This window comes from Danio rerio, chromosome 4 (genome assembly GCF_052040795.2).
Source record: "Danio rerio strain M-AB ecotype USA chromosome 4, GRCz13ab, whole genome shotgun sequence".
Taxonomy (NCBI): domain Eukaryota; kingdom Metazoa; phylum Chordata; class Actinopteri; order Cypriniformes; family Danionidae; genus Danio; species Danio rerio.
The window spans coordinates 23,123,434-23,140,294 of NC_141024.2; the positions used below are offsets into that span (position 1 = coordinate 23,123,434).

At 34.1% G+C, this 16,861-nt stretch overlaps 2 protein-coding genes across 2 annotated transcripts in view; one reads left to right on the plus strand and one right to left on the minus strand.

Annotated features, from left to right (window-relative positions):
- Positions 1 to 16,861, minus strand: part of kdm7aa (lysine (K)-specific demethylase 7Aa) — a 248,442-nt gene that overhangs the window by 76,846 nt on the left and 154,735 nt on the right. The window contains exon 7 of the mRNA XM_087246068.1: positions 12,767 to 12,933. The gene's annotated coding sequence lies outside the window, so the exon portion shown is untranslated. The remainder of the gene's footprint in view (positions 1 to 12,766; positions 12,934 to 16,861) is intronic.
- Positions 12,798 to 16,861, plus strand: part of sema3c (sema domain, immunoglobulin domain (Ig), short basic domain, secreted, (semaphorin) 3C) — an 84,508-nt gene continuing 80,444 nt past the window's right edge. Inside the window, exon 1 of the mRNA XM_087248266.1 lies at positions 12,798 to 12,903. The gene's annotated coding sequence lies outside the window, so the exon portion shown is untranslated. The remainder of the gene's footprint in view (positions 12,904 to 16,861) is intronic.

Consider the following 16,861-nt stretch of genomic DNA (forward strand, 5'->3'; position numbering starts at 1 on the left):
AAACCAAACTGGAAATCAATGACGTGTGATGTCATTAGCACGGCTACAAAGGATACGGTTTGTGTCACTAGATTAATCTGGTTGATTCTCTGGATTTAAAGACTTCTGAAGAATCTTACACGTTGTACCTTCAACCCTATTTTGTTAATGTCTGTGATATCTGTTTTAATCTTTTTATAATTTCTTGTTTGCTTCATGTTGAGCACTTCTACATATTTAATGCTTCAACCACTTGCACCACTCAGACTGTCCTCAGTAACCGAGTCCATGTGGAAATGTCTATTTTGAGGTACCGTATGGGAAAGAAACAAACCGATTCTGACACAACGACATGCACTCAGGGTGAAATGACTGGCGAGTGAGTCAGGATGAGCTAATCTAGTTAGTCAAGATCACGCAGCTCGGGTATAAAGCTGACTTTGTCTGCTTTCCCTCTCGTCGCTCACTTGCTCACTTTTCCTTCGGCTCAATTCTGAAACAATGTGCTGTCGATATCTCGTAGATTAGGAGATACTCTTTTCTAAACGCAAAGTAACTTTCCATCAGAAAACACCTGAGTCCAGAATCAATAATCAAGCCTGATTGTCTGCTTTGATTCTTCAGGACACAAGTGTCAATACAGACCTGACTCCGTAGAGCTCTTTGAAATACAAACCTAGACTATGTTTACACTACTGTGTTTGTTTTAACTAAACATTTTAAAATGAAAATGTTCCTCATTCATACTGCCATTTCTGGCACATTTGAGAAATGTTCTACATGAATAAAAATGATTGTCTAAAGGTAAAAAAAAGCTACAAATTTGCGAAAGTGTATTCATAATTATTAAACATCACAAATTACCTATAACGGCATTAAATGTTTACAATAAGGCTATTAAGGTGCATTTAGAGAATATTTTGTCAGCATATCTTTTAAATACCAGTATTCAAAACAAATTCAATCAAAAATGTTAAGTAACTACAAAATTATAGAACAAAATTGCATGTATATATAATAATATTCCTTACAAACAATGAATGACAACTGTGTTAATAGAAAACTGTTACATTTTAAGCAGGCTTAAATCCTTTACCTCTTACAAATATTCAGAACATAATTAAAATATGAAAATGTTCATATAAAATGACTAAATCAATAAAATAAGACGGCGTTTGTTGTATTTTTAAAAATGCTGGTTTCCACACAACTCATTCATGTCAAGTTAACTTAATAATTTTTACAAATTTAAGTGGATTTAAGCAGTCCCAAAGAAACTTATAAATTGTGTTGTTCCAACTCATTTTAAATAAGTAGTTTGAACAAGAAGCAAACGTTATCTTTGAGTGTATAGGTCTAGTAGCCCAGTGGCATATAATAGCCACATAAAACAACAAGAAAAAAAAAAAAAACATCAGCTTTTAAATGTTTTTTTTTTCCACTGGATTGCAACCCCTGGGCCATTTATGTTACATTAATGACAAAGTAATAGTGTCAGATGCAGCAGACTGATTTTATGGCACAATGTTAAACTTTGACACCTTTACGCACTCACATTCTTAAAAAAATGACACAACTGAGCATGGAGGATGATCTCCAAATCAAAATATCCTAAACAAATAAAAATGACTCTAAAAAGTAACATAGTTGTTAGACTACTGCACATTTTTGTCACTTTATTTTGATTGGCCATTTGTTGAATTTAGGTTACATTGCAACTAATTCTCATTAGATTATTAGTAGACTGTTAGGGTTTGGGTTAGGGTTATGGTTAAAGTAAGTTGACATGTACTTGCAAAGTTTCTTACAGTCAGTTAAATGTCTATTGAAAAAGTAGTAGTATTAAGCAGACAGTCTGCAAATATTCAAATGGACCATCAAAATAAAGTGTTCCCCACATTTTTGTGTTGTCAATATGCTCATGTTTATATAGTTCCTATAGGTGTATGTGCACATTGTGTACAATGTTTGTATGTTTATAACCACTATATAAATTTCAAGCCAAATTTAAAAGGTAAACAAACATCTCTTATTGGGAAAGTGTGAAATTGAATATTTTTGAAATATGAAAAAATGTTTACAGTACTAATATTGAAGTATCCATGTAAATCCTCATTTTGCAGCATGATTGTTTAGTGCAACCAATAGACTGTACAACTGACCATCTAAAATGCACAGTCTAACTGATCACATAGTCAACTTATGATAGCCAGGTTTCCATCCTAACCCAGAGCAAATCTTTTCAAATCTCCCCCCCTAAAATGCAAATTAGGTGCATTTCCATCAAGTAGAGTGACTGATTTTAGTATTGGTAGCCTAGCAGCAAACAGTAAACAAGGCAAGCGTAATGGAGTCACGTGTGTATATTGTTCGTTATGTCAGCATTTTTCTGGCTGATTAAACCCAAGTCCAAAACCACTTTAAGCATGTGTAATGTTTTTAAATTTTTTTATGAAGAGTTTTTTTTTGGTGAGTCCAAAAGTCGTTTCTCATGCGATACATTGAAATGCACATTAACTCATGCACAAGGGTGATGTAAATTTAGCTACAGCATTTATCATTATAATGTGTATTCTTAAACTACATTTTGGTCATCATATAAGAAGCCATTTGAAACTGTCACTGTCATAATTTTTCACACCTTGGTTTCCTTAAAGTGTTTTTAAAGTAAAAAAAACAAAACTCTGAGTAGTCTGGATGCAATGTGTAAATGTAGCAAAATGTTGTTATTTTTTTATTAATGCAGCCTAAACCTACACATGCACATGTTCAACTTGATGAATTTTAACAGTAGCTTTCACTGTTTGAAGCTTGTCTCGCAGCCATGAATAACACCGTTGTCTAATTTCTTTGACAGCGATCCAAATTTTAAAGCCCATTGACTGAATCTTTCGGCGGCTCAGCACTTTCTACTGTGTACTGCTACTTATTAACACTCTCATTATTCACCTTTTCTTCTTTGTTTATCCAGGTTTTGCTTCCTAGGTTTCAGACCCGGCCACAGCTACGCTAGATATGCTAAAGCTAGGTCCCCTGGCCTTTCGGGAAACAATGTGTTTCTATTCAGAGTCATCGGCGAACATGCAAGGCTATCAATCAGCAGATCTGGCGCTCAGAAGTGACTCGCTCATCAAAGGGCCTCATCAGAAGCGAAGACGTTTCTCAGAGGAAAACTAGAAAGGGCTGCGCTGGGTGACTGGAGGTGAAGCTGCTGCGTTTTCCTCCAGCATGCTGGGTGAAAAGACACTATGTGATGTGTTTCAGGCACGATATATACAGACAGTGATATTTGTAAGGCTATCCATTCTCAAAGGCTTTCCAAAGCAGTGTCTGTGACATAATTTTGTCAATAACAAATAATTTTCAATACAGAAATTCTGCTTACATGTCTGCAAAAACCAACACAATCTCACGGCAATTCGTAACTTTTTCATTTAGTGGCTAATTCGTATGAATTCGTACGATCTAATTCGTACAATTTAGTACGATTTGCTTATCCCCCAATGACGGTTGGGGTTAGGGGTGGGGTCAGGTGCCACGCCTCCTTTTAAAAATCGTACCATTTCGTACGACTGAACTCGTACGAATTCGTACGAATTAGCCACTAAACTGGCAAAACGTAAAATACTTACGTTTTCTCGTGAGATCAGGCTGGCAAAAACCTGCTTATGTATACATTTTCCCAGTAGTTTACAGGGTTTCTCTGAAAACTGAACTGACACAGTTTTAATGTACTACAACACACTGCTTTGACACAATCTACACTGTGAAAGCGCTATATAAATAATATTAATTGAATATAATTTGCAGGTTAAATTAATACATGAGACAGTAAAAACAGCAACAACTGTTTCCTACCTTTTTTACACAATCTATTATATGGGTTGATCAATGGTCATCTAGATGTGTTGGCTTTAGAACTCCTTGCTTGAATGTTTTGCTTTGAAACTGCAGTAAAACATGCCACAAGCAATGTGCAAGATTTCCAATAGATAAAATATTTTTTTCATTTATATAGCCTTTATGGTTGCGTCATCTACAATACACAGTGAAACATAGAGCATGTATTTCTAACTTTGCAGACATTAAGCAATTGATTTTTGCATATTAAAAAGAATATAGATTTTGCATATAGATTTGAGTTTATAGGTAAGTACATTATTTTTGTTGTTGTTGTTGTTGTTGTTGTTGTTGTTGTTGTTGTTGTTAAAATGTGAATTTAGGGAATGAATTTACATAATTGTCTCAAAGGATATAAAAAAAATAATAAAACAAATATTTTTTTTGAGCTCTAAAGCTGTACATTTTCTGACAAAATTCTTGTTGTCGATCCCAGTTGTAAGAGCAACATATAATAACTTGACTTCAAATGTAGTTGATCATTAGGAAAATTGGCAGAAAGTAGATTTTTTTCAATTTGTTGAACTGCATCCCAATCATCACAAATACTGAAGAAGACCTATTCGAACCCGCATGGACCCAAGATTCTCAAAAAAATCTGTCAAGTTTGGTGAAGGAAAAATCATGGTTTGGGTTTACATTTAGTATGGAGGCATGTGAGAAACCCGCAGAGTGGATGGCAACATCAACAGCCTGAGATATTAAGACATTTGTGCTGCCCATTACATTACAAACCACAGCAGAGGGCAAATTATTCAGCAGGATAGCGCTTCTTCTTATACTTCAGCCTCCACATCAAAGTTCCTGAAAGCAAAGAAGGTCAAGGTGATCCAGAATTGGCCAGACCAGTCACCAGACTTGAACATTATTGAGTATGCCTGGGGAAAGATGAAGGAGGAGGCACCGAAGATGAATCCAAGGAATCTTCATAAACTCTGGGAGTCCTGCAAGAACGCTTTCTTTGCCATTCCAGATGACTTTATTAATAAATTATTTGAGTCATTGCAGAGATGTATGGATGCAGTCCTTCAAGCTCATGGGAGTCCTACACAATATTAATTCTTTTTCCACTGCACAATGACTTTATATTCTATACTGTACATTATTTCTGACAAGACTTTTGTCTAAGCAAATCAGACTGTACTGTCCTAATTAAAGAATTAAAAATCAAGGCATATCAGCCACTTCTGATACCAAAATCAACTAGAAGCCAAGTTGTTGTTTGCGCTAAAACTTGGATAGGCAACAAGACTTTTGTCAGGTAGTTTATTATTCACTTTGATCAAGCAAATAGTTTTAGGTGGATCAAAATAGTTGAATAATTTTCACACTGGCATGTTTACACAAAATATTATACATTATTCATTTTGTTAATTTTTTGTATTTATTTTTATACTTTTATCATACACTTATAGGCCTTTGATCGACTTACGAACCCACCGAATTGTACTAATAAATCCCTAAAGTTTAGGAAACGTTATCATTTCCAATATCAAGCCCTAATTTTTATTGTGCATTGCAGAATTTATGCGAAGTGATGGAAAGGTCAACATTATTTACAGAGGTTAACAGTGCTGCTCAGGGCAGTGTACAGATGACTTTTATATCCAGATGTCAAGAAATAATTTTACTTTTCTTCTGTTAATATAAAGGCCTTACAAATAATGTTTTCCATCAGTGAAGAGGGTGGTCTGTGAGTCTTTACATTAGCATGTGTGTCTGTTTGTGATGACCAACCATTACTAATGCAGAGTTTAAGCCACCTCTGACCCCAGATTATGTACGAGCCACTTAACATTAGTGTGACAAATGCTAAACATCTGCACGCACACACACAGGCGCACACACACCAGTGTATAAGTACAAGTGTACAAAAGCAAACGCAGCACTTCTCTGGTTCGTGACTCAGATTTGATCTCCATTTACACCGCATTATTGTCTTTTCATTAAAATAATCACCTTAATATCCCTGAAATATTCCTTCAGCCGGAGTGGCGTTCTGGCAGTCACCGACCACCCCCCTTACAAACAAATGCTTCTGATGTGGATATCAGAGTACAGCTTCACAAAGTCTCAATTATTTTAGCAGGTCGCATATGTGTGTGGTTTTGTGGATTTAGGTCTGGAGTACTGTTTAAGACACAATTCCTGATTTGTGCCATTTTTTTGTTGCTTTTTTCATGCTCCTTTCAAATTTGGCTTTTCACAAAGTGTTCTCTGTCTTGTTTTTGTCAATTAATTTTTATCTGATGACTTTAATTAATATATTTTTTAAGGCTGCTTTCTCAACAAAAATCATTTGAGCCATAGTCATAATTCATTTGAACAGCTTTCACACTAAAGCTTCTATTTTATTCATAACTTTATTGTAAAGATTTTTTTTGAAGAATGATGTGTTCATACATAGGGCCCTATCATACAGCCAGCGCAATGTGGCGCAAGGCCATAAGGGGCACAGCATGTGTTTTAGGATATAATTCAGGTTTTTGAACACACTTCGTTAATATTGTTCATTTATTAGTTTGCTGGAAATTAGAACTGAATTTAGAAATAGTTTTGAAACGAATATTTGCGCTTAACAAACACAATTAATTATTTATAGACTAATTGATGTCTGTGCGTAAAGGTTTTCCTATCCAAGAGCGAAAGTGAAAGTGATCCATTATTTCTCATTCTTACGCAGTAGATGGTCTGTTTAACAGTTTTCTGTTAAAAATCTGTTAACTGTTAGCTAGTGAAATGCTCAGTTTTTCCACTTAGACTTACTTTACGTCCTGTAAATAGCGAATGCTTATGGCGCGACGCAGCTGGCTCTTGAAGGGAATGGGAGATGAGACTCTAATTGGTTTATTCTCAAAACACACCTAGAACTCATTAAGAAAAAAAACTCAACCCTTTTAGACCATGCGCCCTGGCGCAAAGCGGATTTTCCCGTCCGTAAATTAGCAAAAATGCGTTCTGACATGCCCTGAAAGCGTTTGCGCCCTGCGTTTTGCGCCCTGCGTTTTGCGCTCTGCGCATGGACCGTCAAAATAGAGCCCATAATGTCTGATTACATACTGTGCAACAGTTTCCATAACTGGGAGATTTTTTTTCAGAACTTAAAGAGATAAAAAAAAAGATATAAAGAGATTCCCAAAAATTGCCCCCCAAAAAATGTTTGGCTCTATTCTTTCAAAAAGATGAGATATAACTTTTGAACCCGACTTCAATCCAATGCTTAGATGTTTTGTGCTGGAAAAGCATATAAATTAGTGAATATTTATTTGCTATAATTATCAGATGGCCAGAAAGTGATTAGTTTTTCTAAAGTGTTAAAATATTGGTGTCTGTCATGCAGTAAGTCCAGAGACTGTTGTGTACACCATGATTCTTATATAAAATTCATTTTAATGTGTAATATGACTAAAAAGTGGTCACAAACAAGTATTTTCTCAATACAAATGAGTAGCGTCTTGGACCGAAAACTGTATTTCATACGTCATGACTTAACAAGCGGATTAGCATATTGCTGATTATCAATAGCAACCTGTACAGTATGTTCATCTATTTGTAAATCTCTGATTAATTAAATTAACATAAGCTGTATATTACATTTATAGTACATCCATTTGTAATTATTACCCATAGTTTTCTACAATTGCATTTATAACTATACCTATATCTTGCACTTGCTGCTTTTGCACTCCTGGTTAGACATAAACTGCATTCCTTTGCCTTGTACTTATAATGTGTAATAACAATAAAGTTTAATCCAATCTAATCTAATCTAATCTAATCTAATCTAATCTAACAATCTTTTAAATTTCCCAATATTACACAACAGAAAAATCTGACTATTATAATTATAATAATATTATAAATATACAATCAATTAATCAATCAATCCATAGACTAATCAATTCAATTCAATTTCTAATCAATTCAATTAGAAAATTTGGGCAATAAGACATTAAGCAAAAAACTCTTGTTACACTAACAAAGGCAGGCAGCCGAAACATTTGTCTATTTTAATCTCCTGTTCTGACTCTGTAATTTGCATACAGAAAATTTGAAATACAGAAATCCTGAGAAGTTGATAATAACTATTTACTGTAATCTATTAACTATTAAAGTTATTGAAGTGTCTTGTCTAAATAAGCACTGTGTCGTATGTGTGTGTGTGTGTGTGTGTCTCTGTGTGTGTGATTTTACAGTCCAATGAACAAGCCTTCACTCTGACCATTTGACTGGAAAGCTGTAAATCACTTCAAGAGTCAGAGAAGAGCTAATTATTTCCTCCTGCTGTCACCACACGCACACACGCACGGACACACGGACACACACACACACACGCTTGCGCGCACACACACACGCACGCACACACACACACACACACACACACACACACGCATGCATACATAAACCAAAACCACTGGCACACAATTGGTTTCAGCAAGACTGCTTTTTAAACTAAAGCTGTAAAGTGGCAGCAACTTCAGACTCTTTGACAGTATTTAACTTGAGACTGTAATTACAACAGCAATATAGTAACCTGTAATTACAACTCACGACCACTGGAACCCTTTTCACACATAAATTATCACACAACTACTGAACAACGCAAATATTTTACAATAGAGGTTTGCTTACTGCAATTTATATTGTTAATAACATACTGTATTGTGAAACGCTGAGTGCCTTAGGTTGTACTCACACTATCCTATCCGAACCAGGCCCAGGCCCATTTCCCGGATCGTTTGAGAAGAGTGAGTGCTCTGAATCGGGCTCAGGCTTGGTTCACTTGGCCGGCCCTCGCCCGGTTGGAAGAGGTGTGCCAGAGCGTGGTTTACTTAAGCTTTAGTGCTGTACGCTTGTAGTGTGAGTGCAAAGCGCGCCTGAGCCCGAAACTGAAGACGAGACGTGACTTTTACAGGATTGTTTTTTATCATTCTTACTGTTCAATAAACGCAAGCTGTCATGGATTATTGAAGATGTAAACCCCTCACTGCACGACAGCTGCACCTTTAACAAACCTTAAAATTTTTTGCAGCACAAGGACTTTATAGTTGTTTATGAGCGTCAAAAGTTAATGATCTGATTGGCGAAATAGTTGACTGAGTGTCACTGCATCCCAAATGATTAAAATAATATAACTGAAGAAATCTCCATTATGCTGAGCGAAAGCTAGTATTTGATTCATTCTCTAGCATAATATCTAAAGTAATGACAAAACAGGTGATTTTGCTCACATTTAAAGATTTTAAGGCTGAACAGCATGAAATGCCATCAGTCTACAGAAATTTCCCAGTACTTCTCTGTTGCAATTGGGATTTCACAATAATGAACCCCGAAAAAGCCAAAGCAAAGCAAACACTACTAGATTAACATAGTATAATTACAGCACTACAACATACAAAAGAGAGAGATCAACTTAGAATGTCTCTTACCTGTTTTATATAGATTTGATAAGCTTTCATTTGAAATTACGCTGAGTTATTCTCCTCTAAGCAATTATTATGTGGTCTCTGTTGCCATCTTTTGGCAAAACATCAACCGTCTTTATAAGCACTATCCTTATGCACAGTAGCAATCTAAACAACTACATTGTTATTTAAAAATCCTCAATATATATATATTTTTTAGATAATAAAATGTACAAATTAAACATTTTATTACATTTTTATTAGTACTTTTTCTTATCTTACAAATATCTATATTTTCCATTTATCATCCTTTGCACATTATATTTCTTAAAAATGCTAATAACATAGGGGAAATATTATAAATCCTAATTGGTTTAATTACTTTTAATTTATTATTTATTATTATACCTTTGAATTAAATCACATAAATTGAATTGCAGATATTAAAAATGGGTACCAAAAGGACTATTTAAGACTTGGATGTTTAAATAATTATAAGATTCTTTACAGCACCTTTCTGGAAGACAATTTTAGGTCATGCCACGTCAACATCAAGATGTCAAACACTTGTACCCTATGATTTCAACATAAAATGAATTTTCATTTAATAAAAGTGTCTGACAATTAGGTCAAATGAATGTCAATGCATTTAAATAAGAAGTCAAGCAAGCAGGAAAAAACAATAGCCTGCATTTTTAAATAACTCACATGTCCAAATACCTCTTGGAGCCACTGCAGCTGTCATAAAGAGCACTACATATGGGCTCTTTGCAATTTTATTGAACATTTGGCTATCATTCACATGACACGCATCCAGCTTTCACCATCTGTAATTAATAAGTTGGCGGTGGAATTGTGGTAGTGAGGGCAATTCTGTCTTTCCTTGCTGAAGTCTGCACAATGTGGTCTGGAAATTGGCTCCAGAACGTCCAGCTCCCTGCACTTCCCTTGCAACTGGAATCTTGGACAGAAAAAAGCTCAATCTAGGCTGTGGATGTGTGTATGGAGAGATTTCACCGTCAATTTATGGGGCTTTTTATTAATGGCAGGATGATAGTTTAATCCGGTGGTTCGGAACTGCAGTAGTGAGTCAATAACCACAAAAGCACAATGAACTAGAGTTTTGTTATCCACATGGACAATGGGGATTCTATAATGTAACTCCAAATAACAAATTCCATTGAGTATTTTTGTATTTGGTTGGGAAAGTAAAATAACAGGCTTTCTGATTCTGATCACAGTGTTAGGGTGCAATTATGATTATGGCACAATTACTTTGTAATGATCAACTTCCACACAAGGAAGCATTCAGGAAACTGAAGAGTTAACATTTAACATGAATAACTGAAGAACGTTGTGAATAGGCTCATGACTGTTTGCAAGGCTGTGGATTAAAATGTATTACTGCTGTAAATAATTGAATAAAAAAGTTTGCACCCCTACTGATTTCCTTTTACTTTTCAAGTTTTCCATACTTTAAAGTTTTAGATCATCAAACTAATTTAAATATTAGTCAATGATAACACAAGTAAACACCTTATACATTGACATATACATGCCTGACATGTTTTCATCCAGGACTATGTGGTTCTGTATTTTGCTTTCCCTTAATAATAAAAACCTTAATTTCAAAACTGCATAATGTGTTTACTTGTGATATCTTTGATTACATCAAACATTAAAGTGGATGTATATTGGCACTGCTGGCAGGTGTGTGTTGGCTTTAGGCCACAGGGCACTGAATCAAACATGGAATGTCTCGAAAACCCTTTTGTACAAAAAAAAACACTTCCTCCGTCATTCACAGTTTCCTCCCAAAGGACGTTTTAAGCGCTCTCTATCACTATCTTTTGGTAGAGCATCAACCATAAATATCTTTGCTTTGCCCAAAATTATGCATCTTTATAATCATTACCGAAATCATTATCTTTATAAATAAACGGCATAGTTGCAATCTAAACAACTACATTCTCTCCAAAAAAGTACAAAATGTACATTATGTTGTACAACAGCTGCAATATTTGGCAAATTGTGGTGAGTGGTGTGTTTAGTCATTTGCTTGACACCCATGTGGGTGGAATAATACAAAGGGTGAAGAGGCTGTAAGAGTGCTGACATTACAGAATATCGCACGGCTATCAGCTAATCAGATTTGAGAACCAGAAAGAACTGTTGTAAAAAGTATCTTTAAGTATCACAGATATTAATTTAGTCATGCCTGTATATTTTTTCATGGTTTCTTGTCAAATATTTCTAAAAAGTTCTACTTTTAAGAAAAAATACTACTACATACTGAATGAGCTGAATTATAGAGCTGCGGTAAAGAACTGCTCATAAAAATGTATTCTGCATTGATTCTGAGATTTTCATCAGAAGTACATCAGTATCTTATGTAGAATGAATTCTCAGCTTAGTTTTAAATAGCAGATGGAGATGTATTCTTTACAAACAGCTCCTGCTTGCCTCCAATTCCATACAAAAACCACTTGAACCTAAAATAATAATTAATGAAGTTATGAAAGGTTTAAGCAAACTTCAAGAGTATTCACAGTAAGCTGTGTTTACATTAATCATGTGACATAAATGTCAACTTAAAAACTAGCTTAAATTGCAAACAAACAAAAAACAAAAAATAAAACTAGAGCACCATCTGCTGTTCAAAACTAACCTAGAGCGTCATCTGCTTTAAAAAAAAAATAAAATTATGCAGACTTTGATTTGTCAAACGTTTTTTGCAATAGCTCTAGTAAACGAACAAAATGTTTCATTTTTCTGTGTTTTTCTAAGAAAGAATAGAAAAGGATTTTGCTGTGAGTCATTGAATTATATTCTGTCTGTTACATGTGCATACATGCAACAAACCAAAATTTACCAATTGCAATTCACTTAACTGCCACCGCTAAGAACAAGGCTTTCTGAATTGGAAAATACTTTTTTTAATACCTTCCAGCCATCAAATTTCCTTTAACAAATATTAAGCAAATACATATTAAATATTAACATCAAACGCATATGCTTATTTTATTAAATAAATATGTATATAATACTTCTACCAGTATTATTTATTGATATTTTACTTACACTGAAAGTTTTACATTGATTTTTTCCCCCCATATTTTTATTTTTTACAGTGTAAATCTAAATAACATCAGCTATATTTGGAAAAATCTTTAACATATGTAAAACGTATATAAAAAAGGCAATTTCCCCCGCTGTTTGGTTATCATTTTGTGTACTTAATAATCCAGTGATAAATCCAAAGAGCTGTGGCACTTTCTCCTAAACTGCTGTTCACTATACAGGCAAAGTGAGACTCAGAGGTCTGGAATATCTGTTCATTTACTCAAAGAGAAAGGGAAAGAGAGAGAGAGAGAGAGAGAGAGAGAGAGGAGGGAAGAGAGAAAAGAGGAGGGGGGCTCAAGAGGAGAGGAGTGTAATAGGAAACCAGTCCACCCTTCTCTCTCTCTCTCCCTCTCTCTTACCTCTCTCAATCTTCTGTGTTCCCCGTCCCGCAGTCTGCCGGCTGGAATTACACCTCTCTTCAACTCCACGCTCCGCTGTCTTTTTCAGCTCGTCTCTCACCCAGTGACAGGACCGTCCGGCTGGGAAGCCTCATTAGGTGAGTCTCGCTCAGGGCTGATGGGCTCCTCTGTGGACCAAACAGGGCAGAATTTAGAGGGAATGGGGGACTTCAGGCTCAGGCTAACAGGTGCAGACGCCCACCAGAGACAGGAAATCAAGACCTATTACATGCTTCAGCCACTGAGACAAGAGGCTATATTAAAATAAAGATGTTGATTTTAGTTAGAGACACTTTTAAGTTTGTAATTTATTCAAAATATTGCTATTTTTTATTCTAAAACACACTGAGCATTTATTTTATAACCTGACAATGTGCCAAACATGCTCCTCAGAAGTTTAAACAGCTTAATGTCAAACTTATTTGAATATTTACCACTATTTAAATTATGTTTACTGATCTTTTCTTAGCTCTCATTCCATTTCTTACATGACTGGCATTTTTAATTAACGTAGTTAACTTGAAATTGGTACATTTTAGTGTGCTGCTTTTACAAAAAAATTAATTCCTCATTTAATCTTCTATATATTAATATCTTCTTATGTTTCTTGAATATTAAATATTGTAAAAAGCACATTTTTATGTCTTTTATAGCAGAAATGTATACTATAAGTTTCCAAAGGTGCAATAACCCATATTTAATTTCAAGAAATTCTAATATCTAACATTCTACATGTTAAATATAATAGCCATTTTCATGTTTATGAGGCATTGTGAACAACGCTCTTCCATCTCTCAACTGAGTATTTTTTTGTGCATCCTGAGCATTTTTTATTGGCATAGACACTGGGGAATGTGTTCTGAGAGCCTCACGGACTGGACAGCAGTGAGTGTGAATGAGTCTAGGGAGTTTGAGACTAAGATGTTATTATTTTATAAGTGTGCCCATAAGATTGTATCTGGGATTTGGTCCTATGTAAAAAGCAATATTGAATGGGGATTTTTATTGTTGTTGCTCTGTGGTAGAGTGCGTGCCTGGCATTGTGTGTGAGCTGGTGAATGACAGGGTGTGGTGTGGTGACTAGCATCTCAAAAAAAGCAGAAATTCATGCGTTTTTGTTGCATATAACTGTAAAATATTATATTTTTGAGAGTTGTTTTTGATTTTATTAAAGATTTAAAATTCTAAGCTTCTCTATTAAGTCCAAAAGTCCATATTTAAAGTAATAATAAATACTGACGCAAAGTTCTGTTTTCATTCTTTGCTGAAAGCAAATATATTTCAATAAAATTGAAATATTAAAAAAAATAAGCAAATGAACATTACAGTAAAAAAGAGCAGTTAAGAAAGCATCTTTTAATCGTAATTATGGTGTTTAAACAAGCTTTTCAACTGTTTTACTGTTAAATGTATGAGCAGTTTTATAGCTTTAAACAGGACAACACAGCTTTGAGTTGCTTTCAATTAGAATTACAGTTCAGCTTCTAATATAAATCAGCTCTTCAGTGTTTGAGTTAGTTCAAAGGTGTTTACTGGCTGAAGCCAACTTTAACTTTTTGGGAAAAGTCACTTTGTTAAGCTGTTTCAAATTCCTGTAACAAACAAACTTTGTTCTGTTTAAAATTATGTTACATCAATTTGTTTTTTAAATTTCACTTTAAAGTCTTAAAGACTTTTATTGAAGATTACAAATATCTGAATTATCAGATTAATTGTTCACTTAAAAGATTACAATTATTCACCAAAATAAGCATAACACTGTCAATTTTAAGTACATTGGGGCTTTTAACTTTAATACATTACTTTACATTATTTTTTTTCTTCATGTAATCGGGTGAGAAGTCTCTATAAAATTGATTAGCTAACTACTTTAAAAAGTGAGCAAACCCACTGCTTTTAGAGTGATTAGTTGATTGCACCTAAAAAGGTGAGTAAATCTATTTAGCTTAAAGAGATTTTAGCAAATCTATTTCTTTTAAAGTGATTAGCTAATTGTACTTAAAAAAGTGAGTAAATTCAATTATTTTATAGTGATTAGTTGACTTAAAAAATTCACTTAAAATGACAGTAGCCACTTTGCCTTAAAAATAAATAAATTATACAATTTTAAATTGGATAATTATAAAAAATCAATTTGTCAACTAAATAGTTAAACAAGATTTACTTGCTTTTTTGCTCAACTTGAAGCTTTTAAGGTATAGGATTTACTCATTTTTAAAGTAAAGTAATTTATTGCATTTTACGTATTATTATTTTACATTTTTGAAATGTGAAATCATCAAAAAAAAAAAAAAAAAAAAACAGCTCAAAAAGAAGGCAATTTTTAACCCAGCAGTTTTCGCCATCACATGTATTTCCAGACTGCATAGATTGCAAATTAAATGACTGGATTTCACTCACTAAAATTCACTTAACAATTCAAACAACTTGACAGAACCTCAAGCTGGTGGACAAATACCAACTTATGACAGACAAAATGCCTGAATTCACTTAAAGGCCAAATGTATAATTCTGAATATCACAGAGCATTGAAATTCTGCATAGTCAAAAACTATATAACATCCAGTAACTTTCATATCATATCTACTGCAGTTTCCAAATAATTGTTTTAAACATCACAAAAGACACTTAATTTTCCATCCATCTGCTTAACCTATTCAAAATGAGCCAGTTTAAAGCTGAAGTTGGCCGCTATATTTCTGGTGAGCAATAATTGCCTTTGACTGACACTTTCATAAGATGGAAAACTCATTAAGCAGATAGCCATGACAAATACAAGACGATAAGCTTGAAGATAAAGCGCTCATAATAAGTTTCCAGGCTGCTGTGCTCTGGGCTAAATCGGTGTGTATGAATGCGCATTATGACAGCTTTGACAGACGTTCGAGTTTCTGAGATGACTCTGTGATCAAGCTTTATTGTTGAGGCTATGAAAGCAAGGCAGAAATCACCTCGTGACAAAATTAATTAGGAATCTGGAAGTGTCAGTGAAAAGTTTTAAACAACTGAGCAAAAGACTTCCAGATGTCACAGAAATGTGAGGGGTGCTAAGTTAAGTTCAATTCTCACAGCGTGCCCTAATCAAGCTAGATAAAAAAGCAAAGATTTTTAAAATCAGATTTGTTTTTCTCTTCTAACCAGATGCTTCACAAGCAGTATTTTGTCAATCGCTTAATTTGGTTAGAAAGAAATTTTAAAAATGTGCATCAAATAAGCAAAATTTTTTTATCAATAGAAATATGGGTGTAAAGCATGTTGGAAACATTATTGAGTAAAGTAATAAACATTCAACAACAACAACAACAACGATGAAAGAAATGCCACTATGCTGAACTGAACTGATCAATCTTATACAGTAAAAACATCTCAAATGTTGTTTCAATTAGGGTCACACAATAAATTAACATAAAATCACATGTATCATTTAGCAAAAGCTATGACTGTCATGCACATCTTGTGGAGATCTCATGGAGATTTACTACCGATTACAGAACGGCTTAACTGACAAAGCACACAACAATCGTATACAATTATGCAGCTCTAGTCAATCTTTCTAAAAAGGCAGTGAACTAAAAGATCTGGAAAATTATAATTAGAAAATCAACATCAGAAATATCAAAATATAAGTTAAATATCAGCACCTATGACATGTATTAAGGAACACAAAGCTTTTTATATACAAAAGATGATATTTGGCCCAGATATATCAGAATTTCAGAATTCATTTATTTTAACTATCTAGAAAAAAATGGTGTTTTATTGACAAATGACAAATGTTAATTAAATTAACAAATTTAAATGGAAAACAAAACATTAACATGTATACAATGTCTTACTGAATAGTTTTTTTGTGATACTCAGGTGATGTTTTTTTTTTCCTTTTGTAAACTGACAATATATATAGTGCGATATGGCTGTATATCAGCACTGTCCCACTCAGTGACGATATACAGCCACATCGCACTGCTATGAGTGTGATATTGCATTTAAACAACAGTTCAATGGCATAATCGTGTATATAAAAAGGAAAATTAAGATATATAAAAATATCTCATT